Source organism: Tamandua tetradactyla, chromosome 12 (genome assembly GCF_023851605.1).
Source record: "Tamandua tetradactyla isolate mTamTet1 chromosome 12, mTamTet1.pri, whole genome shotgun sequence".
In the NCBI taxonomy this organism is placed as follows: Eukaryota; Metazoa; Chordata; class Mammalia; order Pilosa; family Myrmecophagidae; genus Tamandua; species Tamandua tetradactyla.
Genome location: NC_135338.1, coordinates 63,459,571 through 63,485,282, shown reverse-complemented (window position 1 = coordinate 63,485,282; position 25,712 = coordinate 63,459,571). Strand labels below are relative to the sequence as shown.

The 25,712-nt window shown below is 39.7% G+C and overlaps 1 protein-coding gene across 8 annotated transcripts in view; it reads left to right on the top strand.

Annotated features, from left to right (window-relative positions):
- LOC143652226 (uncharacterized) overlaps nt 1–25,712 on the top strand; it is a 43,087-nt gene that overhangs the window by 614 nt on the left and 16,761 nt on the right. For 2 of the 8 annotated variants that reach the window (XR_013160517.1, XR_013160516.1), the window contains exons 3-4: nt 2,262–2,329; nt 2,920–2,985. The exons of 5 other annotated variants lie outside the window; for them this stretch is intronic. The gene's annotated coding sequence lies outside the window, so the exon portion shown is untranslated. Of the gene's footprint in view, nt 1–3; nt 425–2,261; nt 2,330–2,919; nt 2,986–25,712 lie in introns of those variants that run through there. One more of the 8 variants, XR_013160518.1, reaches the window with a different exon arrangement.

Below are 25,712 nucleotides of genomic sequence, written 5' to 3'. Positions count from 1 at the left end.
GCCTCGAGTCACGGGCCTGTACCCTGCGCAACTGCAATCTTGGCTTTTGACTTCAGCCGCTTGAATTCGGAGTGACGTCCAGGGCCAACTTTACCTGAGGCTTGGACACAACGCTCTTCCTGACTTCAACAACAACATACCTCTACTGTCCTCACGTTTCCGTAGGCGATTCCTGCGGTGTCCACATGCTGAATTTGGGGCGACTTTTCCCTTTACCCCAAGGCCCTCTGCGGTGCAGGTGTCCGCAGGTGCGCCCGGACAGGTACGCCGCCCTGCGGGAGGGGCCCCATCTGGGCGCCTTGGTTCTCGCCTTGCTACCCCCGCAGGACACGCGTGACCATCGCGTGGGCCCCGGGAGGCCAAGGGGCACTGGCCGTGTGCGGGCCTTGGTGCGTCAGGAGGGGCTGAGGTCAACCCGTCCAAGGTGAGATCCCTTCATCTTTCCCTCATGTGGGGAGGAACTTCCCCTCCCCAGGGTTCGGTCCGTAGAGTGGTGAGACCCCACATGAAGAGTGAGTGGCCGCAGAGGGCTTTCAACTGGGGTGGCCGAGGCCAGCTTGGTGGGGAAGGAGGGGCAGAATTGGAGGAGGCTTCTAGGAACTGGGAGGAACCTCTCCCCCTTTCCTTTAAACCCACTGGGAGAATTCTGTGACACCGGCTCTCTTATCAACTGCATGCAAAGTTATACAGAGTTTTTCAAAAGTAGAGTATTATTTCAACCAGAAGTGGTTCCCTGTAGAATAAAATGATTTAAATAAGATATAAAATCCCTATGGCCTCTGTGCTGGTGGCGTTTCTGCCCATTCCTTGCCCCTGAAGGGTGGTTTTTTACTGTGATTGTGGAACTTGCTCTGTAAGGCCAAGAGGCTTTCAGTGTTCATTTTTGGAATGCTTTTGTCCCTTTAAAACTTGCTCAACATTGTCTTGGACTTGAGTTATGACTTTTGACCTTTTTTTAGGTAACATAAAGGACAGGAAATTGCAAACTTGGAAAAAAAAAGCCCACTGTCATCCTTTTTAAATTTATTATATCCCAGGATAATTGTATAAAAGATTGGTCACAACAATACCAAGCATGGAATGAAGGGGTCAGTTGTTTAAAAAAAAAAAAGAAAAAGAAAAACTCCAAACCTGTGAACTGTGCACCAAAATACAGAACCTAACTCCACTCTGACAGACCTCACCATATAAGGGGTAGAACATATGTTTTTAAGCAACCCATTCTTTTTTTTAAAAATTCCTATAAAATTCACATAACATGGAACTCACATTCTAATCACTTTACAGTGTACAACTCACTGGTGTTTGGTACATTCACAGTTTTGTGCAACTATCACCACCATCTAGCATCACCCCAAAAGGAAACTCGGGTCTTTAAGCAGCCATCCCCTCCTCCCATTTTCCCAACCCCCTCACAACCCCTATTCTACTTCCTGCGTCTGTGAATTTGCCTGACCTGGACATTTCATGTAAAGGGAATCTTAGGATGTGTGTCCTTTTGTGTCTATCTGCTCTCCCTCTGTAGAATGTTTTTGAAGTTTACCCACGTTGTGGTGTGGATCCGAATTTCCTTCTTATTTACGCCTGAAGGGGCTTCCCTTCTGTGAAGAGACCATGTTTAGTTTTCCGCTCCTCGGGATGGGTCCTGGTCTTTGGGTCTTGCCTCCTTTGGGCTGGTTCCCCTGTGCTTTTAGAATAGGGGGTACTTGTCAGGCTGCTGACTTCACGGAGATGTGTCTCTATTGCATTTGAGTGGAGATTTCCCCAGGGCCTGCCCTGGCCCAGGTCCTGGGGTTTGATCATGATGAAATCCCTTCCTGTTAGGTGCTCACGCTGTTACCGGACAAACACTGTGGATTCTTTCACCTGTGCACTCAATGACCAATTCCTGAGACACCAGAGTTTCAAAGAGAGAAAGAGTTTGTTACTAGGCAGGTGGTGGTAGAACAGATGGCCTAGTGGCCCAAAATCTGTCTCCCTGGCTTTAGGAGGTTCAAGGTTTTTAAGAATTTTAGCAAAGAGAGATGAAGTCATTTTGAATAGCAAATTCTAAGCAGAAAAGGAGGCAGTGTAGTCATCATCATTTCAACAGGAGAACATAAGTTGAAGTGGGGCGGGGGCAGAGCTATCATTTCAATACTATAGGTGTAAGCCAAAAGGAAAGGAAACAGGCTATCTTTCAGTAGTAGAGTCTAGTTGATACTATTTACAAATATCCAGGGGTGAAGCTACTTAATGACTGACTTCAAATTCTTCATTAGGGCCTTTGTTGTACAAGAAAATAACCAGATACCAGGAGTCACAGCTCTTATAGTCACAAAGGCACAAGGTAAGGACTTTCACAATCATTTCAGATATCAGGAGCTGAATATACAGTTTAGGGATTTCAGGTATTCCTCTCTGTCTACTCCAATATCCCAGAAAGCAAAAAGGGATATGATTCAGTAATCAAAATCATCCCTTAAATCTTGATTTCTTGATTACAATTCTTCCCTCTCATTTGATAAATATCTCTCAATCTTGAGGGACATCTGGGTGACAACTCTCTAACTGCTTCAAGGCTGAAAAGGGGGCATTGTTATTAAGGGGCAGAGGGATGGACAATGAAACCGGTTGTTGTTCTCGAATAGTCTAGTATCTCTGGGTTTCAGAGCTTCTCTGGCATTGGGACAATCTGGAGGCTTCAAGTCTTTGAAAAACAAACTTAATAAGTAAAATTTTATAGAGTGCGGGATATCTTTCAGAGTTCCCAGGAACACTACTGGTTGGGGATTGCCATATTGTGGCAGTTTGGAATATCTGGCTGAAACTTGCATAAGAATAACCTCCAGAATGACCTCTTGACTTAACTTGAAATCTCTTAGACATTGAAACTCTATTTCTTTCTGCCCCTTTTGGTCAACTAATCCATGATGCCAGGGCCAGACTCATCCTTGGAACTTATGTCTCATGATGCCGGGGCCAGTTAAGTCCTGCTATGCCAAGGTGAGTTATGTCCCATGATGCCAGGGCCTGTTATGTTTCATGTGGCCAGGGCCAGGCTCACACCCCTGGAAAGTATGCCCACATTTGGGGGGGTCAGGGGGAGAAGCTGAAAATTTGGCTTAGAGAGAGATCACATTTGAGCAATAGCAGAGATTTTCTGGAGATGACTCTTAGGTACTAATCATAAGTAGGTTCAGTTTACTATTACAGAAATAAGTTTCTTAAGGGCAAGCCTCAAAATTGTGGCATTGGCTTATTAAATTGGAAGCCCTCTTGCTTAAGAAAATGTCAAGAATTCCCCAGGTGGGGAAGCTTATTCTATTTTTCCCAGTCCCTGAAGGGACTTTGCAAACACTTTTTCATTTTCTGCCCCAAAATTCTTTGAAATGCATCATTGCATAACATTAACTTGTACAGAACACTAAGATTTTGTTCCTTATTCCAGGTTCTGTATCAAATAAAGCTGAGTTAGGTCATTTAACTGACTAGACAGATTAAATTAGATAGTGTGAATTTTGGACAAAATAAACATTTCTTTTTATCTCACACAAAAGTTAAAGCTTTAAAATACAGACAATATTATTCTTTACGTTGTGTATTGATTTATCTTAGTTTTAACCAGATCAGTTCCATCGTATTTTTAATCGGATTTTGATCATTTTCAGTTTTGTTTTTTTTTAACAGTTGCTGTATGGACTTCTCTTAGAGAAATCTGAGTCTCAAATGTCACACAAGTACTTAAAGTTCCAGGGAACTAGTAGGTTACATAAAGGAGAAAGCATTTCAGAATTTAAAACAATAACAGTTAAAGCTTACAATCTGAGCTTTAATTTTTCTAACCATTTTTAAATGAAGCTACTTTTAGAAATAAAAACATTAGACAATTGTCTTATATTAAGAAACCATAGCAGAGGTTTTGCTTTGTTTCACTTCTACACATTTACCAGTTATGTTAATTGACAGATAAAATATAATATATATATATTTGTCCTACCATTCTTTTAAAGTTTTCCTTTTACAGATGGAGCTCTGACTATAACTGACCATATATACCTTTAGAGAAGTATTAGAGCAAAGCAACGCAACTGACAATTTGGTTATTCCTTTGATCTGTAGCTTTTCAGGATTAACTAAAACTATGACTAACAACAGCATATCATTGCTCAACATCATACAGATTAGTGTCAGGATATTACATGGATAGTGAGAATATTGTCAGGATTTTAGGAATTTTATGCATTTTAATATTATTTTACCTCTACAAATTTAACCAGTAAGAGCTTTGTTTTGTACACAGTGTATGCAGATGATTAAGAAAAACTTAAAAAAAAAATAAAAACTTTAACAGCAGACTAACAATCCACTTTATTTTAGTCTATGTGAGTACGTGGCTTGACATAGAAGCTTTCTTTTTTTTGAAATACATGATAAATAGATACATTAATTTTTGGTCAGCACTGACTATGACAGACAGAATTTACCTTCATAAATTTTTTTACAACTGTCTACATTCACTCAGAGCTTGTTTGCTTTTTGGGAAGTGCGCGGACCGGGAATCGAATCCGGGTCTCCCACATGGCAGGCGAGAATTCTATCACTGAACTACCCTCACATCCCCAAAACTAAGGTTTCTGAATCTTGCTGCTCGGAGTTTTTCTTCTTTTTCCTCTTTTACTTCAGAAGTACCAATTTATATATTTATATCAGGCACTTAATTATTTCTAAGCAGTTCAAATAGAGCTCTTTAAGAATTTTCTTAATATTTATTTTTTAGACGTTTTAAGTATTTTGTGGCATTTTCATGCAGCATTCTCTTTTTAAAACTTTTTTTAATTGTGAAAAATTGCACATAGTTATACAACAGATTTTAAAGTTTGGTATGGGTTACAGGTCTACAATTTTTCATTTTTTCTTCTAGCTTCTCCAAGACGCTGGAGACCAAAAGAAATGTCAATATATTGACTCAGCAGTCGCATTCATTTGTTAAATCCTATCTTCTCTATTATACTCTTCTTTCTCTCTCTTTTTTTTTGTGAAAAATAGCATATGTACATGAACAGGCAGACAGACATAAATAGAAGGTTAGTTTCACAAGAAATAGAAACAGAAATGTTTTTTCCTCTTAGGTTTTTTTTTTTTGTTATTTATTTAATCAAGGTGACATAAAAGTTTAAAAGTAAATAGAGGAGTTAACATGATTTTTAAAAGTCATAATTTTTTTTAAAGTGAGAAGGCATTGTCTAAAACAGTAAGGAAGGAGATAGTCAGTATACATACCACATACATAAGTATATTGGTCCAATAAAACATAAAATATTTGTCATCTAGGCAGATTATTCAGATGGTTAAAAACCTTTTTATAGCTTCTCACTAAGAGTGTTCTAGTTTGGTAGCTGCTGGAATGCAATATACCAGAAACGGAATGGCTTTCAAAAAGGGGAATTTAATCAGTTGCTGGTTTACAGTTTGAAGGCCAAGAAAATGTCCCAATTAAAACAAGTCTATAGAAATGTCCAATATAAGGCATCCAGGGAAAGATACCTTGGTTCAAGAAGGCCATTGAAGTTCAGGGTTTCTCTCTCAAGTGAGAAGGTACATGGTGAACACAGTCAGAGTTCCTCTCTCATCTGGAAGGGCGCATGGCAAACATGGCGTCATCTGCTAGCTTCTTCTCCTGGCTTCCTGTTTCATGAAGCTCCCTGGGAGACATTTTCCTTCTTCATCTCCAAAGGTCACTGGCTGGTGGACTCTGCTTCTCGTGGCTGTGTCACTCTGCTCTGCTCTCTCTGAATCTCTCATTCTCCAAAATGTTTCCTCTTTTATAGGACTCCAGTAAACCAATCAAGATCTACCCAAATGGGTGGAAACACACCTCCCCTAATCCAGTTTAACAACCACTCTTGATTTGGTTACATCTCCAGGGAGATGATCTAATTACATACAGTATTGAATAGGGATTATTCTGCCTTTATGAAATGGGGTTTTGATTAAAACATGGCTTTTCAAAGGTACATACATCCTTTCAAACCAGCATAAAAAGCAAACAAATAATCCGAGAAAACACTGCCATTTTAACAGAATGAAAACCAAATTCTTGTTTTGCATGGAGCTGCATCTGTTAAGAAAACTATGAAAAATCTTATGAAACTATAAAATCTTAGCCAACCCTAACCACAACTAATAAAATTCACTTCTAACAAGACTTCAACAACTTTCTATATCCATCCATTTTGTCCTACATATTCCTGTTTATCATTCTGCAACAATCAGTTATTTTACTTTAGGGGAAAAAAATTTCCTTAACAACAATACTTCCAACCTACTTTACATATTCAAATTACAAAAAAGGATCTTGAAAGCAATCTTCAAGCCAACATCCTAAAAACACAATTCTTTTATCTTTTATTTGTGTGTGTGTGTGTGAAAAATAACATATATACAAAAAGCAATATATTCCAAAACACAACAACCATTAGTTGTAGGGCAGATTTCAGAGTTTGATATGGGTTATAATTCCACAATTTTATGTTTTTACTTCTAGCTGCAATAAGATACTGGAGGCTAAAAGAAATATCAATGTAATGATTCATACTCGTTTGTTAAATTCTACCTTCTCTGTATAACCCCACCTTTCACCTTTGGTCTTTCTCTAACTCTTTAGGGGTATTTGGGCTATGCCCTTTCTAACTTTTTCATGTTTTAAGGGGCTGTCAGTAATAAGGGATAGGGGGATGGAACTAGTTGATGTTCTAGAGAGGTTGGTCCCTCTGCATTTCGGGTTTTAACTGGTCCAGGGACCCATCTAGAGGTTGTAGGTTTCTGGAAGGTTACTCTAGTGCATGGAACCTTTGTAGAATCTTACATAACACCCTAGGTGTTCTTTAGGGTTGGCAGGACTGTTTTTTTTTTTGTTGTTGTTGTTGTTGTTGTTTTCTTTTTTTATTAATTAAAGAAAAAAAGAGAAATTAACCCAACATTTAGAAATCATTCCATTCTACATATGCAATCAGTAATTCTTAACATCATCACATAGATGCATGATCATCATTTCTTAGAACATTTGCATCAATTTAGGAAAAGAACTAGCAAAACAACAGAAAAAGATATAGAATGTTAATATAGAGAAAAAAATAAAAATAATAATAATAGTAAAAAAAAGAAATGGAAAAAGAAAAAAAAAGACAAACAATCAAACAGACAGACAAAAAAAAAAAACCTATAGCTCAGATGCAGCTTCATTCAGTGTTTTAACATGATTACGTTACAATTAGGTATTATTGTGCTGTCCATTTTTGAGTTTTTGTATCTAGTCCTGTTGCACAGTCTGTATCCCTTCAGCTCCAATTACCCATTATCTTACCCTGTTTCTAACTCCTGCTGGACTCTGTTACCAATGACATATTCCAAGTTTATTCTCGAATGTCGGTTCACATCAGTGGGACCATACAGTATTTGTCCTTTAGTTTTTGGCTAGACTCACTCAGCATAATGTTCTCTAGGTCCATCCATGTTATTACATACTTCATAACTTTATTCTGTCTCAAAGCTGCATAATATTCCATCATATGTATATACCACAGTTTGTTTAGCCACTCGTCTGTTGATGGACATTTTGGCTGTTTCCATCTCTTTGCAATTGTAAATAACACTGCTATAAACATTGGTGTGCAAATGTCCGTTTGTGTCTTTGCCCTTATGTCCTCTGAGTAGATACCTAGCAATGGTATTGCTGGGTCGTATGGCAATTCTATATTCAGCTTTTTGAGGAACCGCCAAACTGCCTTCCACAGTGGTTGCACCATTTGACATTCCCACCAACAGTGGATAAGTGTGCCTCTTTCTCTGCATCCTCTCCAGCACTTGGGCAGGACTGGTTTTGGTTGGGGTTTGGCAAGTTATGGTAGGTAGCCATGTCTAACTGAACCTTGCATAAGAGTGACCTCCAGAGTACCCCTCTCGACTCTATTTAAACTCTCTCAGCCACTGATACCTTATGTGTTACATTTCTTTTCCCCCTTTTGGTCAGGATGGCATTGCTGATCCCACAGTACCCGGGCCAGACTCATCCCTGGGAGTCATCTTCCTTGCTTCCAGGGAGACTTTCACCTTGGGTTGTCATGTCCCATGTAGTGGGGAGGGCAATGATTTCACTTACAGAGTTGGGCTTAGAGAGAGAGAGGCCACATCTGAGCAACAAAAGAGGTCCTCCAGAAGTAACTCTTAGGCTTAAGTATAGGTAGGCTAAGCTTCTCTGCTACATGCATAAGCTTCACAAGAGCAAGCCTCAAGATCAAAGCCTTGGCCTATTGATTTGGGTGTCCTTAATGTTTAACACAGTGTTGGGGGTTCCCTGCAAATAAAGTTTAATAGTTCCATATTTTTTCACTTATCCCTAGGGACTTTGCCAATCATTTTTTACTATCTGCTCAATATATTCTAGGATGTATCCAGGCATTACATTAAGCTATACAGGATTAAGGTCCCTCATTTTTATTCTGGGTCCCCGGATGATCTATCTAGACAGGTTGTGTTAGATTATGTGCTCAGAAAATTTAGGTTCCAGACAAAATAAACCTTTCTTCCTTTGGCCTCAAAGAGTAGATGAGTGTTCTAGTTTGCTAGCTGCTGGAATGCAATATACCAGAAATGGAATGGCTTTTAAAAAGAGGAGTTTAATGAATTGCTAGTTTACAGTTCTAAGGCTGAGAAAATGCCCCAATTAAAACAAGTCTAGAGAAATGTCTAGTCAGAGGCATCCAGGGAAAAATACCTTGGTTCAAGAAGGCCGATGAAGTTCAGGATTTCTCTCTCATCTGAGAAGGCACACGGTGAACACAGTCATGGTTTCTCCTTCGGCTGGAAGGGCACATGGTGAGCACGTGTCATCTGCTAGCTTTCTCTCCTGGCTTCCTGTTTCATGATGCTCCCTAGGAGGCATTTTCCTTCTTCATCTCCAAAGGTCTGGCTGATGGACTCTGCTTCATGGTGCTGCAGCATTCTCTGCTCTCTCCGAATCTCCTTCATTCTCCAAAATGTTTCCTCTTAGAGGACTCCAGAAAACTTATCAAGACCCACCCAGATGGGTGGAGACATGTCTTTACCTAATCCAGTTTAACAACCAGTCTTGATTAAATCATATCTCCAGGGAAATTATCTGATTACATACAGTATTGAATAGGGATTATTCTGCCTTTACGAAATGGGATTTTGATTAAAACATGGCTTTTCTAGGGTCCATGCATCCTTTCAAACCATCACAATGAGGTTCTAAAACACAGACAATGTCTTCCTTATCCCTATATTCTGAATTACCTTAAACCCGAACTGATTGGTTTCATTTTTATCTCTGAATATCAGGTTATACATACATAAAACAGCCTCTCAAAATCCAGAAATAACAATTTACACTCTGGACTAAATGTGACTGCTATAAAAGCTTACAATCTAGGCCCTAGTTTTCTTATAAGTATTACTAAATGAGACCATACAATAATCACTCTTTTGTTTTTGGCCTATTTTGCCTCACCCAGTGGCCCACAGGTTCATTCACAATGTTGCATGCCTCACAACTTTGCTCTTTTTTGTAGCAGCACAATGTTCAATCATATTTATATACCATCATTTGCCAATTAATTTCTTAGTCAGTGCATCCTTCAGCTACCTCCATTCATTGGGCCTCATGTATAATGTCCAGAGTCAACAGTCTGTCATCACTCTCAATTTTAAATAATTTCATTGTTCCTGAGAGAAAGATAAAATAAACACACTCTCACCAAATAAGAAATCTAAACCTCCCCCTAACTCTTGTCCCTACCTCCATTATTTACCCCTGGTATTGCTGTGGCACTGTTGATGTTTCCCTGTTAAACATAGCCCATAGCTTGCAGTAGCAGGTTTCCCCCTATACCTCAAATTTATGCAGTCTTTGTACAAGATTAATACCTTTGCAGTAGTTCATGCAAGAACTTATTTATATTTGTAGTGTGGGACTACGTACATCTAGACAACCCCTTTCAATCAAGCTCACCTTCAATATGGTAATACTACTTATAGACTCACTAGTGAACTGCCTTCACTTCTATCTATCCCCTTACATTTGAATTCAACCTCATTAGCTAACTGTTCACCCATCTCTAGCTTCCATGTATCTCTAGGTCTCCTGTATTTCGTATTATAAGCCTCTGCTTTTACCTTTACCATGGTCATAAAAGTGGAATCATACAGTACTATCCTTTTGTGTCTGGCTTATTTCACTCAGCATTATGTCCTCAAGGTTCATTCATCTTGTCACGTGTTTCAGGACATCATTTTGTCTTATTGCTGCATAATATTCCATTGTATGTAGATGCCACATTTTGTTAATTCACTCGTCTATTGATGGACACTGGATTGTTTCCATCTTTTGGCGATTGTGACTAATGCTGCTATGGACATTGGTGTGCAAGTGTCTGTGTCACTACTTTCAGCTCTTCTGGGAATATACCAAATAGTGGTATTGTTGGGTCATAGGGCAACTCAATATTTAGTTTCCTAAGGAACTGCCAAACTGTCCTTCATAGTAGCTGTACCATTATACATTCTCACCAGCAGTGCATAAATGTCCCAATTTCTCTACAACCTCTCCAACATTTGTAGTTTCCTGTTTGTTTAATAGCAACTATTCTTTTAGGTTTGAGGTGGTATCTCATTGTAATCTTGATCTGCATGAAATGACATCTCTTCATGTGCTTTTTAGCCTCCTGTATTTGCTTTTCAGAAAAATGCCTATTCGTATATTTAGCCTATTTTATAATGGTTTTTATTGGCTCTTTGTTTGGTGAGCTGTATGATTTCTTTATGTATACAGGATATCAAATCTTTATCTGATGTGCCATTTTCAAATATTTTCTCCCATTGAGTTGGCTGCCTCTTCACCTTTTTGACAAAGTCTTTTGAGGCTCAAAAGCATTTGATTTTAAGGAGTTCCCATTTATCTAATTTTCTTTTGTTGCTTGTGCTCTGGGTGTTAAGTTTAAGAAGCTACCTCCTGTTACTAAGTCTTGAAGATTGTTCTAGTTTGCTAGCTGCCAGAATGCAATATTGATAGTAATCATGTTAAGAATGTTTGTATGTCAAGAATGTATTTTTGTTTACAATTAAAAAAAATAGTGTATTGTTTAATCTCCATATATTGTGAAAGCTCTGTTTCTTTGTTGATTATTAATTTTCCTGACTCCATTGTAGTCAGAGAAAGTGCTTTGGATAATTTAAACTTTATCAAATTTCTAAAGACTCAGTTTGTGTCCTAGCATATGATCTATCTTGGAGAACGTTCCAAGTATGCTCGAGAAAAAAATGTGTATTCTGGTATTTTGTGGTATAATGATCTCTATATAAGTATTAAGGCTGATTCATTTATCACATTGTTTAAGCTCTCTATTTCCTTATTGATCCTCTGGTTGTTCTGTCTATAAAGGAGAGTGGTGTATTGAAGTCTCCTACTAATTACTTTTGAAATGTCTACAGTTCCCTTCAGTTTTGCCAATGTTTGCTTCATGTGCTTTGGAGCTCCTTGATTGGAAGTGTAAACATTTATGATTATTATTTCCTCTTGGTGAATTGTCCCTTATATTAATATATAGTGTCCTTTTTGTTTCTTATGACCTCTTTACATTTAAAGTCTATTTTATCTGATATTTGTGTAGCTACCTATTCTAGTCTGCTAGCTGCCGGAATGCAATATACCAGAAACAGAATGGCTGCTAAAAAGGGAAATTTAGTAAGTTGCTAGTTTACAGTTCTAAGGCTGGAAAAATGTCCCAATTAAAGCAAGTCTATCGAAATGTCCAATCTTAGGCATCCAGGAAAAGATACCTTGATTCAAGAAGGCCAGTGAAGTTCAGGACTTCTCTTTCAGCTGGAAGGGCACATGGCAAACACAGTGTCATCTGCTAGCTTCCTCTCCAATTCCATGGGAGGTGTTTTCCTTCTCATCTCTGTTCTAGTTTGCTAGTTGCCGGAATGCAACACACCAGAGACGGATTGGCTTTTAATAAAAGGGGGGTTATTTTGTTAGTTCTTCAGAGGAAAGGCGGCTAACTTTCATCTGAGGTTTCTTTCTTACGTGGGATGATCTCTGCTGGCCTTCTCTCCAGGCCCCTGGGTCCCAACAACTTTCCCCGGGGTGACTTCTTTCTGCATCGCCAAAGGCCTGGGCTGAGCTGTGAGTGCTGAGATGAGGTATGCCGAGCTGCTTGGGCTGTGCTACACTGTGCTCTCTCATTTAAGCACCAGCCAATTAAGTCACGCATCATTCATTGCAGCAGGTATGCCTCCTAACCAACTGCAGATGTAATTAGCAACAGATGAGGTTCACATACCATTGGCTCATGTCCGCAGCAACAAAACTAGGTACATTCACCTGGCCAAATTGACAACTGAATCTAACTACCACAATCTCCAACAGCTGCTGGCTGGTGGACTCTCTGCTTTGTGGTTTTGCGGCATTCTCTCTTGTGGGTTTCTTGTGACTCTGTCATTCTTCTCCGCTCTCTCTGAATCTCCTCCTTTCTCCAAAATGTTTCCACTTTTATAAGATTCCAGTGAACTAATCAAGACCCACCCAAATGGGTGGAGACACATCTCCACCTAATCCAGTTTAACAACCACTCTTGATTGAGTCACATCAACAAGGAGATGATCTAATTACAGTTTCAAACATACAGTACTGAATAGGGATTAGAAGAAATGACTGCCTTTACAAAATAGGATTAGGATTAAAACATGGCTTTTTTAGGATACACACACATCCTTTCAAACAAGCACAAAGATGTTTCCCTATATTTTCTGCTAGGATCTTTATGGTACTGGTTCTTATATTTAGGTGTTTGATCAATTTTGAGTTCATTTTTGTATAGGATGTAAGGTAGGAGTCCTCTTTCATTCTTTTGGCTATGGATATCCAGTTCTCCCATGCTCATTTATTGAAAAGACTATTTTGTCCCAGTTCAGTGGATTTGGGGCTCTTGTTGAAGATCAGTTGCCCATAGATTTGGTGGTCTACTTCTGCATTCTTGATCAGTTCCATTAGTCAATACTTCTGTCTTTGTGCCAGTACCATGCTGTTTCAACCACTATGGCTTTATAAATTTCAAAATCAGGAAGTGTTAATCCTCCCACTTCATTCTTCTTTTTTAGGATGACTTTTAGCTATACGAGTCTCTTTCTCTTCCAGATGAATTTAATAACTAGCTTTTCTAAGTCTTCAAAGTAGGTTGTTGGAATTTTGATTGATACTGCATTGAATCTTTAGATCATTTTGGGTAGAGGTAACATCTTAACTATATTTAACTTTCCTTTCCATGAACAGGGAATATCTTTCCACCTATTTAGATCTTCTTTTATTTCTTTTAACAATGCTATGTAGCCTTCTGTGTACAAATCCTTTACATCCCTAGTTAAGTTCATTCCTAGATACTTGATTATTTTAATTGCTGTTTTGGATGGAATTTTTTCCTTAATTGACTCCTCAGTTAAGTTATTACTTGTGTATAGAAATATTACTGATTTTTGCACGTTAATTTTATATCCTGCCACCCTGCTGAATTCGTTAGCTCAAGTAACTTTGTTGTAGATATTTCAAGTATAGTATCATGTCATCTGTAAATAATGAAAGTTTTACTTCCTCATTTCCAGTTTTGACACCTTTTATTTCTTTTTCCTGCCTGATTGCTCTAGCCAGAACTTCTAGTACAATGTTGAATAACAGTGGTGACAGTGGGCATCCTTGTCTCATTCCTGATCTTTGGGGGAAAGCTTTCAGTCTCTCTCCATTGAGTATGCTGCTGGCTATGGGTTTGTCATATATACCTTTTATCATATTGTGGAAGTTACCTTTGATTCCTGCCTTTTGAAGTGTTTTTATCAGAAAAGGATGTTGAATTTTGTCGAATGCTTTTTCAGCATCAATTGAGATGATCATGTGATTTTTTCCCCTTTTGATTTGTTGATGTGCTGTATTACATTAATTCATTTCCTTGTGTTGAACCATCCTTGCATTCCTGGTATAAACCCCACTTGGATGTGATGTATAATTATTTTAATGTGTTGTTGGATTCAAGTTGTTAGTGTTGTTGAGAATTTTTGCATCTGTGTTCATTAAAGGAGATAAACCTGTAGTTTTCCTTTTTATAGCATCTTTACCCAGTTTTGTTATTACAGTGATGTTAGATTCATAAAATGAGTTAGGTAGTATTCCTTTTCCCTCACTTTTTTTGGAAAAGTTTGAGCAGGATTGGTTCTTTTGGAATGTTTGATGAAATTCCCCTGTGACGCCATCTGGCCCTAATAAATTTGCCACGTGTTCAACTTGTAAGAAGTGTCAAATCACTACAAAATCCTGGTGGCAAATGCACTTTCTTGTTTTCTAATTCTGTTTTCATGCTTTGATAACTAAAGCTGTGTGATCTTGGGAACCAGGATGGATAAGGGTTGACGTAGGGGCCGGCTGGAAGTTGGTAACATTTGCTGCCCCCTAAGGCTTTCAATTTTTAAACCTCAGGTTCCAGGTTATGATTTCTCAATACCTTTCCTTTCAACCTGCAGGTCAGTCTATAAATATGACCTTTTGGTGGTCCCTGGTGTAACCGGTGCCCTATTGGCAATATTGGCAGCTGAGCCCTGTTCCAGGTTCAAGAGTCTTGATACTAAAAGAATTTAATATGAGAGGGCCAATAAGAATAAGTAGTAAAATTTATTAAAGAGAAAGAGAGAGTACATGTTAAAGCAGTTAATGCAGACCCATTCAAAGGAGAAACATACACTGAGTAGAATGGGTTAACTTGTTTTATGGGAAGGTTTGTTGGTGGCAGATTTCCGCAGTAACCTTGGAATATTAGGAGCTTACGTGGTTTGTATTAACCAGGCGTTTTACTGGGCTAGCATTGTTTTAGGAAGAGATACCTACTGATGCTGTGGCCTGCCCATAAAGTATCCAAAATTTGTCTTTGGGAAAATTTTTAAATCTTTACAACCCAGGCTTTCTGTTTTAACTAGAAGCTTGCTTTGGGCCCATGATTTTTACAAGCTTTTATGGTTTGGGGAGATTTCAGTGGTTTTAGGAGAAATTTTTGTCCCATGAAGTACGTGCTTTGCATTAATTCCTTTGGAGCTACATAAGAAACAAGAGATTTGCAGTTGCCCATGATCTCTTGTTTTTTTTATACGTAAATATAAAATTTATTAAAGTGTCTCACATAACTGTGGGGATGTAGAGTCCAAGGCTAGGGTAGGCCACAGGCTGGCAGCTTCAAAGAAGGTCCTCAGCAAACTCTCAGGAGAGGCTGGCTGGGCAGAAAGAGTGATTGTCTCTTCTGTGTTCTCTTAAAAGCCTTCTAGTGATTAGATTAAGTGTCACTCATTGCAGAAGACACTCCTTTCTGCATTTGCAATCAGCTGTGGATGCCACCAATGTGGTCATGATTTAAGTCCAAGAAATGTCCTCATAGCAACAGACATGCCAGCACTTGCCCAACCAGACAACCGGGCACCACCACCTGGCCAAGTTGACACATGAACTTGACCATGACAACTTCTTACACTTTCCTTGTTTTGATGACTTTGACAGTTCTGAGGAATACTGGTTGAGTATTTTGTAGAGTATTCCTCAATTGGAGGTTGACTGATATTTTTCTCATGATTAGACTGGGATTATGGTTTGGGGAAGGAAGATTACAGAGGTAAAGTACCATTTTCATCATGTCATGTCAAGGGTACATACTATCAATGCCCATGAACTCTTTTAAGAGCTGGATAGGAAACTAGGGACCTGTAGTTGTCCTATTCTGTCCTACTTCACTGGGATTTTTTTTCTCATTAAAAAAACAAACATTATTTTGAAATACTTTCAGATTTACAGGGCAGTTATAAAATAACGCAAAACCCATAACAGAACTCCACATACCCCTACCTACTCACCTCCTATACCCAGATCCATCAGGTTTAACATTTGCCACATTTCCCGTATCATTCTTTCTATACATCTATCCATCAATCCATTTTCTGAACACTTGAGTGTAGACTGTATAATTATGCTCTTTGAGCACTTAATACTGATATTCACTTATATCTGAAGGATATTCACTTATACCTGAAGTGTAGTTATAAGTTCAAGAAATTTAACATTGATATCAGGCTTAGAGTCTATATTCCAATTTTTCCATATGTCCCAATAATAATCCCCTTGAGCCTTTTTTTTGCCACTATTAGATACCATCCAGGATGATGTGTTACATTTAACTATGAGTGTCTCTTTAGTTGCTCGCTTTTCTTTACTTAATGGAAACGTATGTCAACATAAACTTTCCCATCTCAGTCCTTCCCAAGTCTACCATTCAGTGGGGTTAAACCCTCAACACCTTCCATTCCTAGAACTCTCCCATATCCCCAGATAGAGACCCTACACCCTTTATGCATTAACTGCCTATCTCCGTTTCACCAGAACTTGGCAAACTGTACTCTCAGTTCTGTCTCTATGAGCTTAAATATTCTCTGATAATTTCTTTGTGGTTCCATGGATCTTAAATTTAACATCCTAAATCTGTACTAATCTCTTTTGCTTTGATACTAACTTGAAGTCAATGGTATACACAAACTATTTTCCTATATCCCTCTATCCCCCCCACCTTTATGTAGTTTGTATCACAGATTGCATGTTTATACATCATGAGTCCCAAACCACTGATTTCTCATTGCATTTTATACATTTGCCTTTTAGATCCAGAAGGAAGTAAAAAGTGGAGTTAAAACCAAAATATGATAGTAATGATATCTATATTTACCCCTGTTATTACCTTCACTAGAGTTACTTATTTCTTCATTTGGCCTTGGTCCATTGTCTATTGTCCTTTCCTTTCAACCTGCAACTCTCTTGAGCATCTCTCATAGGGCTGGTCTAGTGGTAATGAACTGGCTTAGCTTTTGTTTATCTGGAAATGTCTTAAAATGTGACCTCTTCATTTTTTTAGTATGTTTAACTGTAAAATATGACATATATACAAAGTAAAGAAAGAAAAAAAATTTTTAAAGCACACTTATACAATCTAGAAAAGATCCCAGAATTTGTCATGGGCTACCATTCCACTGTCTCAGGTTTTTCCTTCTAGCTGCTCCAAAACATTGGAGGCTAAAAGGAATATTAATATAATGATTCAACAGTCATACTCTTGTTAAGTCCCATTTTCTCTGTTATACCTCCTCTTCCTCCTTTGATCCTTCTCCTAATCTATAGGGATCTATAAGCAATGACCATTTTGAGTTTTTCATGTTGAGAAGGGGTATCACATTGAAAGATAGGGGGATGTTATCAGTTGATAATCATGGAGCAGCTGGTCCCTCTGGGTTTCAGGATTTATTGGACCTAGGAAGAAGCCGCCGGGAATTATAGGTTCCAGAAAAGCAAAGGTAGTGCATGAAACCTGCACGCAAGGCTTCTGCCAAAACTACCATCTGTGGGCTTACAGAATGCCTTATCCATCGTCATGGTATTGCACATAGCATTGCTTCTGATCAAGGAACACATTTCACAGCAAATGAAGTGTGGGAATGGGCACATGCTCATGGAATTCTCTGGTCTTACCATGTTCCCCATCATCCAGAAGCAGCTAGATTGATAGAACAGTGGAATGGCCTTTTGAAAACTCAATTACGGTGCCAACTAGGTGGCAATACCTTGAAAGGCTGGGGTAATGTTCTCCAGGAAGCTGTTATGTGCTCTGAATCAGCGTCCCCTGTATGGTGCTGTTTCTCCCATAACCAGGATCCATGGGTCCAGGAACCAAGGGGTGGAAATGGGAGTGGTACCACTCACTATTACCCCTAGCGATCCACTAGGAAAATTTTTGCTTCCTGTCCCTGCGACCCTGAGCTCTGCTGGTCTACAGATTTTATTTCCAAAATGGGGAGCACTTCCACCAGGAGAAACAACAATGGTTCCATTGAACTGGAATCTAAGACTGCCACCTGGTCACTTTGGGCTACTTATGCCACTGGATCAACAAGCCAAGAAGGGATTACATTATTATCTGTGGTGATTGACCCTGACTATCAGGTGGAAGTAGGACTGCAACTACATAATGGAGGTAAAGAAGGTTTTTCTTGGAATACAGGAGATCCCCTAAGGCATCTTTTACTACTACCATGCCCTGTGATTAAAATCAATGGAAAACTACAAGAACCCAATCCAGGCAGGACTACCAATGGCTTTGAAACTTCAGGAATGAAGGTTTGGGTCACCCCACCAGGCAAAGAACCACGGCCAGCTGAAGTGCTTGCTGAGGGTAAAGGGAACATGGAATGGGTAGTGGAAGAAAGTAGTGATAAATATGAAAGTAGTGATCAGTTACAGAAATGAGAACTGTAATGCTGTTTTGTTCATGTTATACTATTTAAGTTGTAAGATATTAAGTTTAAGAATGAATGTTGCCCAAGGATTTGCATCCTATTCTGGAGAGATTTAATGTGTTTCCAGTTATATGCAGGACAGTTGAGTATTGCTAGGTGAAAGAAAAAATGTGTGTTTTATTGTTTTTTATTTAGAAATTAGGTGTGGTTTAAGGTGGTATATATAGCTGCCAAGTTGACAAGGGGTGGGCTGTCATGGTCAGATTCATGTGTCACCTTGGCCAAGTGGTGGTACCTGTTTGTCTGGTTGGGCAAGTGCTGGCCTGTCTGTTGCGATGAGGACATTTCATAGAATTAAATCATGATCATGTCAGCTGCATCCACAGCTGATTCCATTTGTAATCAGCCAAAGGGGAATGTCTTCTGCAATGAGTGATGCTTAATCTAATCACTGAAGGCTTTTAAGGAGGATTCAGAAGAGACAGGCTTTCTTCCTGCTTCGGCAGGTGAGCCTCTCCTGTGGAGTCATCCAGACCCTCCGCTGGAATCGTTGGCTTCACAGCCTGCCCTGCGGATTTTGGACTCTGCGTTCCCACAGTCACATGAAACACTTATATAAATTTTACATTTGCTAGTTTTTCCTGTTGATTCTGTTTCTCTAGAGAACCCTAACTAATACGTAATCTCAGTTCAAACCCTAGGTGTTCTCAAGAGTCAACAGGAGTGATATTGGTGGGGGGTTAGCACATCTTGACAATCAGCAGTATCTAACTGAAGCTTACATAAGAGTAGTCTCCAGAATAGCCTCATGACTCCATTTGATCTCTCTTAGCCACTGTTTTAGTGGGGATTTATTAAGCTGCAAGTTTACTGTTCTAAGGCCATGAAAATATCCCAATTAAAGCAAGCCTATAAAAATGTCCAAGTTAAGGCACCAGCAAGAGGTTACCTTCACTCAAGATAGGCCAATGACATTCAGGGTTACTCTCTCAATTGTCAAGGCACATGGTGAACATGGAAGCATCTGCTAACTTCCTCTCTAGGCTTTTTGTTTCACGACGCTCCCCCAGGGGCATTGTCCTTCGTCTCCAAAGATTTCTGGCTGCATGGGCTGTTATGGTTCTTGTCATTCACATGTCTCTGTTGCTCTCTAAAAAGAGACTCTCTCCAAAATGCTTCTTCTTTTAAAGGATTCCTGTGAACTAATCAAGACCCACCTGGAATGGGTGGAGTCAGAGCTCCACGGGAGCCATCTAATCAAAAGTTAATACCCACAATTGCGTGGGTCACTTTTCTGTGGAGATAGTCTAATCAAGTTTCCAACCTATGGTGCTGAATAGGAAGAAATAGCTGCTTCCATAAGATCAGGATTAAAACATGACTTTTCTAGGGTACCTAATCCTTTTGAACTGGCACAGCCACTGATGCCTTATTTTATCATACTTCCTCTCCCCATTTTGGTCCCGAAACCGTTGTCGATCCCATAATGCCAGGGCCAGACTCATCCCCGGATGTCATACCCCACATTGCTAGGGAGATTTCCATCCCTGAATGTCATGTCCCATGTAGTGGGGAGGGTAATGATTTCCTTGCAGAATTAGGGGCAGAGAGAGAGACAGAGAGACAGAGAAAGAGACCGCATATGAGCCACAGAGATTCCCTGGAAATAACTCTTAGGCCTCATATGAGTGGTCTTAGCGTCTCCCCTACAGAAATAACTTTCATAAGAACAAGCCTCAAACTCAAGGGGTTGGCTTATTTTCTTGGACTCCCTAGTGGTTGAGAGAGTACCCAGGATTTCCCAGATAGAGAGTTTAATAGTTCCGTATGTATATATTTTCCCTTCCCCTTCAGATCCCCAAGGGACTCTACCAATACTTTTAAATTATCAGCCCACCATAGTCTGAGATGTATCCTAGTATTACGTTAAGCTATAGAGAATTACAAGGCCTCGTACACATTCTGGACTCCAGAAGTTTGGGTTGTTTAAACCAGACGAGTTGATGTAGGGTTCCTCGCTCATCTGGAAGGGCAGATGGCAAACACAGCGTCATCTGCTAACTTCTTCTCCTGGCTTCGTGTTTCATGAAGCTCCCCAGGAGGCATTTTCCTTCTTCATCTCCAAAGGTCGCTGGCTGGTGGACTCTCCTTCTCATAGCTATGTTGTTATGCTCTGCTCTCTCTGCATCTCTTCATTCTCCAAAATGTTTCCTCTTTTATAGGACTCCAGAAACTTATCAAGACCCACCCAAATGGGTGGAGACATGTCGTCACCTAATCCAGTTTAACAACCAGTCTTGATTAAGTCACATCTCCAGGGAGATGATCTGATTACAGTTTCAAACATACAGTATTGAATAGGGATTACTCTGCCTTTATGAAATGGGATTTAGATTAAAACATGGCTCTTCAAGGGTACATACATCCTTTCAAACCAGCACAGGGGATATCTATATAATATGTAAGAATAACCTTCAGGATAACCTCTCGACTCTCTTTGAAATCTCTCAGCCACTGACACTTCATTTTGACTCATTTCTCTCTTCCCCATTTTGGTTGAGAAGATTTTCTCAGTCCCTTGATGCTGAGTCCTAGCTCATTCTAGGATTTCTGTCCTTTATTGCCAGGGAGGTTTACACCCCTGGGAGTCATGGCCCACGTAAAGAGGTGGAGAGCGGTGAGTTTGCTTGTTGTGTTGGCTGAGAGAGAGAGGCCACATTTGAACAACAAAAGAGGTTCTCTGGGGGTGACTCTTAGGCCTAATTTTAAGTAGGCTTAGCCTATCCTTTGTGGGGATAAGTTTTATATGAACAAACCCCAAGATTGAGGGCTTGGCCCATTGCTTTGGTTGTCCCCACTGCGAGAATATCAGGAATTCTCCAAATGGGGAAGTTGAATCTTCCCCCTTCTCCCCATTCCCCCAAGGGGACTTTGCAAATACATCTTTATTCGCTGTTCAAATCACTCTGGGATTTATTGGGGTATCACTCTGGACAAACCTACAAAATCTCATGCCCTACTCAAGGGTCCATGTTCTTATGGTGTTCAGTTAAACCGTCCACAAAAGTTATATTAGAAAATGCAATATAATATAAATTATAAATTCTAATATAAATTAGAAAATATAAATTTTGTACCAAATAAACATTTTTTCCTTTAGTCTCACACAGAAGTTGAAGTTTTAAAATATGAATGACCATCTATTTTCAACACCCTGCGATATTGACATGCCTTTTTTCTTCCTCACGCAAAAACACTTTTTAATTTGTACATTTAGTCGCTATCATTCTACACTCTAGGCATTCCTAGATTATACCATCTCAGTCTTTATCTTCTATTTTTCCTTCTGATTTCATTTGTGCCCCCAGCCCTCCTCCCACTTTCATCCTCACATGCAGCTTCATTCAGTGTTCCAACATTGTTGTATTACAGTTAGGTAGTATTGTGCTATCCGTTTCTGAATTTTTGCAGTCAGTCCTGTTGCACAATCTGTATCTGTTCCGCTCCAATTACCCAATATCTACCCTATCTCTATCTCCTGATGGCCTCTGTTCTTAACTGAAATTCTCTAGGTTCAGAGTGAAGTGGTTTTTGGCACTTGGCAGGCAGCCTGAGGAACACAGTGAGCATTTGTACTGGCCCTTTGGCCAAGCTCTTCCCTGTCCCATCCCTGACACTGGTCCCTACCCCCAGAGGGGCCAGCGGCTGTACTGTCCTGGGAGCCCGGGAGTGGGCCACACATGGAGGAGGGGTTTGGGGTTTAGAGGAAGGAGCTTAGGGGGTGCCGAGCCCATGATTTCAGGACCAATTAACCCATGTTCAATTGCTGTTCACATTGAGCCCTTCTCCCTTTCTGCCTTCAAAGTTCTCATTTAAATATTTGCTGTTACCATCAAGATCTGCACCTGCGGTGGCTCCACCCAGGCCCGCACCCTAGGCTTTAAGGCTCACCGCAGTGGCCTTCCTACTCACCATGGTGTAGGAAGGAGGTGGCCCGTCCTACTTCTGTCCCTCCTGCATGCGTCTGGACTGCCAGCGACTGCCGAATATTCGCCCGACACTCCAGCGCCATCCATTTTCACAGCCCTGACACTGAGCAGTTTTGGACACCACCACCCCCCCTCCTGCTCCCCACCTCCATCTTATACAACACCTTAAAGCAAACAACAAACAAAAGCCCATGCCTGTGCCAAAGAAGGAACAGGTGATTCTGCATCTAAAATAAAATGTGGAAGCAAAGAAAGCAGCCCGATTGGGTCTTAAGGGCTGCCATCAGCAGTGAGGTTGAATACAGCAATACATCGCAACTAAAATACACTCTGAGACTTTTTGATAACTCTTCTAGTGGTTTATCCTCCCACGTATCTATTTTTTTGGATCTTTTTCTGAATGTTAGGCCCATTTCATCTTTGAGCCACAGGACTATTAGGGTCTGTCCCTGAATATTTCCTTACTTGGTCCCTCAACTTTTGCAGGTAAGCAGAGGGAGTTTTGTTTAAGTTTATTCCTCAAAAAAAAAAAAAAAAAAAAGAAACAAAACAAAAACGTAATACCCAACAAGATTTTGCTGGAAGAGATCCATCTTTACTTTAATTAAGAATCCCTTGTGTCTCTTTAATCATCCAGCCTCTCCTTGGCTCAGCTACTTGCCTAAATAAATTAGAAAGAAAGCAAGTATCTTTTCTGTCACGTCAAAGCATGCTAACATCACTTCTCATAAGTAGTTGGCAGGTCCTGTTAGGAGACATCATAATCCTCCTAGGAGCCCAATTCCTGCACTGACACTTTCATAAAACTGAACTCCTATAAGAAAATGCTCTCACAACATGATAGTTCTATTCGCCCATTTGCTTCATTCTGATTAGTAGTAAGTCTGCAATTCCTGCATTTGGCAAATGGATTTATTACAGAGAAACCTCAACTCTGCATCAACTGGTCACATACCACTTAGAAATAGTTTTATTGAACCAAAGAGACAAAACTAGAAAATTACCAAAATATCAGTAACTCTGGGTAGCTTCTTCAAGTCCCTTTTTTATTTTATTCTATTTTTTAATTGACAAGCCAAAACAACATACATACATGAATATTCTTAACATACAAATATTCCATACATGGTGTACACTTAGTGGCTCAAAGTATCATCACATAGTAGTATATTCAACACCATGATCATTTTTTAGAACATTTGCATCACTCCAGAAAAAGAAATAAAAAGAAAAAAGAAAAAACTCATACACACCATGCCCCTTACCCCTCCCTCTCATTGACCACTAGCATTTCCATCTACCCAATATATTTTAACCTTTGTTTCCCTTATTTTTTTTCTATACCCCTCACCACTCCCTTTCATTGATCACTAGTGTTTCAATCTACTCAATTTATTTTAATATTTGTTCCCCCTATTATTATTTTTTTAATCCATATTTTTTACTTATCTGTCCATACCATACATAAAAGGAGCATCAGATACAAGGTTTTCACAATCTCATAGTCACATTGCGAAAGCTGTATCATCATACATTCATCTTCAGGAAACATGGCTACTGGAACACAGCTCTACAGTTTCAGGCAGTTCCCTCTATTCTCTCAAATATATCTTAAACTAAAAAGGGGTTTATGCTGGTTTGAAAGGATGTACGTACCCTAGAAAAGCCATGTTTTAATCCTAATCCCATTTTTTAAAGGCAGCCGTTTCTTCTAATCCCTATTCAGTATTGAATATTTGAAACTGTAATTAGATCATCTCCCTGACCATGTGATTTAATCAAGAGTGGTTGTTAAACTGGATTAGGTGGAGGCATGTCTCCGCCCATGTTTAATGGAATTCTATAAAAGAGGAGACATTTTGGAGAATGCGGGAAATTCTGGGAGATTCTGAGACAGCAGAAAGACAGCCACGAGAAGCAGAGAGTCCACGAGCCAGTGACCTTTGGAGATGAAGAAGGAAAATGCCTCCTGGGGAGCTTCATGAAACCGGAAGCCAGGAGAGAAAGCTAGCAGATGACGCCGTGTTCGCCATGTGCCCTTCCAGCCGAGAGAGAAGCCCTGACTGTGTTTGCCATGTGCCTTCTCACTTGAGAGAGAAACCCTGAACTTCTTTGGCCTTCTTGGACCAAGGAATCTCTCCCTGGATGCCTTAGATTGGACATTTCAAAGACTCACTTTAATTGGGACACTTTCTCAGCCTTAGAACTGTAAACTAGCAACTTATTATATTCCCCCTTTTAAAAGTCGTTCTGTTTCTAGTATATTGCATCCCGGCAGCTAGCAAAATAGAACAGGGATATCTGTATAATGCATAAAAATAACCTCCAGATAACCTCTTGACTCTGTTTGAAATCTCTCAGCCACCAACACTTTATTTTGTCTCATTTCTCTCTTCCCCATTTCGTTTGAGAAGGTTTTCTCAATCCCTTGATAATGAGTCCCAGCTCATTCTAGGATTTCTGTCCCACGTTGCCAGGGAGGTTTACACCCCTGGGAGTCTTGGCCCACGTAGAGAAGTGGAGGGCAGTGAGTTTGCTTTCTGTGTTGGTTGAGAGAGAGAGAGATAGGCCACATCTGAACAACAAAAGATGTTCTCTGGGGGTGACTCTTAGCCCTGATATTAGGTAGGTTTATCCTACCCTTTGTGGGGTTAAGTTTGTTCATATGAACAAACCCCAAGATCAAGGGCTTGGCCTATTGATTTGGTTGTCCCCACTGCTTGTGAGAATATTAGGAATTCTCCAAATGGGGAAGTTGAAATTTTCCCCTTTCTCCCCATTCCCCCAAGGGGACTTTGCAAATACATCTTTATTCACTGTTCATATCACTCTGGGATTTATCAGGGTATCACTCTGGACCAACCTACAGAATCTCATGCCCTACTCAAGGTTTCATGTACTTATGGTGTTCAATGACCTGTCTATATAAGTTATATTAGGAAATGCACCGGTCAAAATACAAATTTTGTACCAAATAAACATTTTTTGCTTTGGTTTCACTCCGTAGTTGAAGTTTTAGTTTATGAATGACCATCTATTTTCAACACCTTGCAATATTGGCATTCCTTGGTTCTTCCTCATGCAAAAACTTTTAAAAATTTGTAGATTTAGTTACTATCAGTACACATTCTAGGCATTCCTAGATTATACAATCTCAGTCTTTATTGTCTATCTTTCCTTCTGGTTTCATATGTGCCCCCAGCCCTCTTCCCTCTATCATTCTCACATTTCAGCTTCATTCAGTGTACTAACATTATTTTATTAGAGTTAGATAGTATTGTGCTATCCATTTCTGAATTTTTACAATCAGTGCTGTTGTACAATCTGTATCCAGTCAGCTCCAATTGCCCAATATCTACC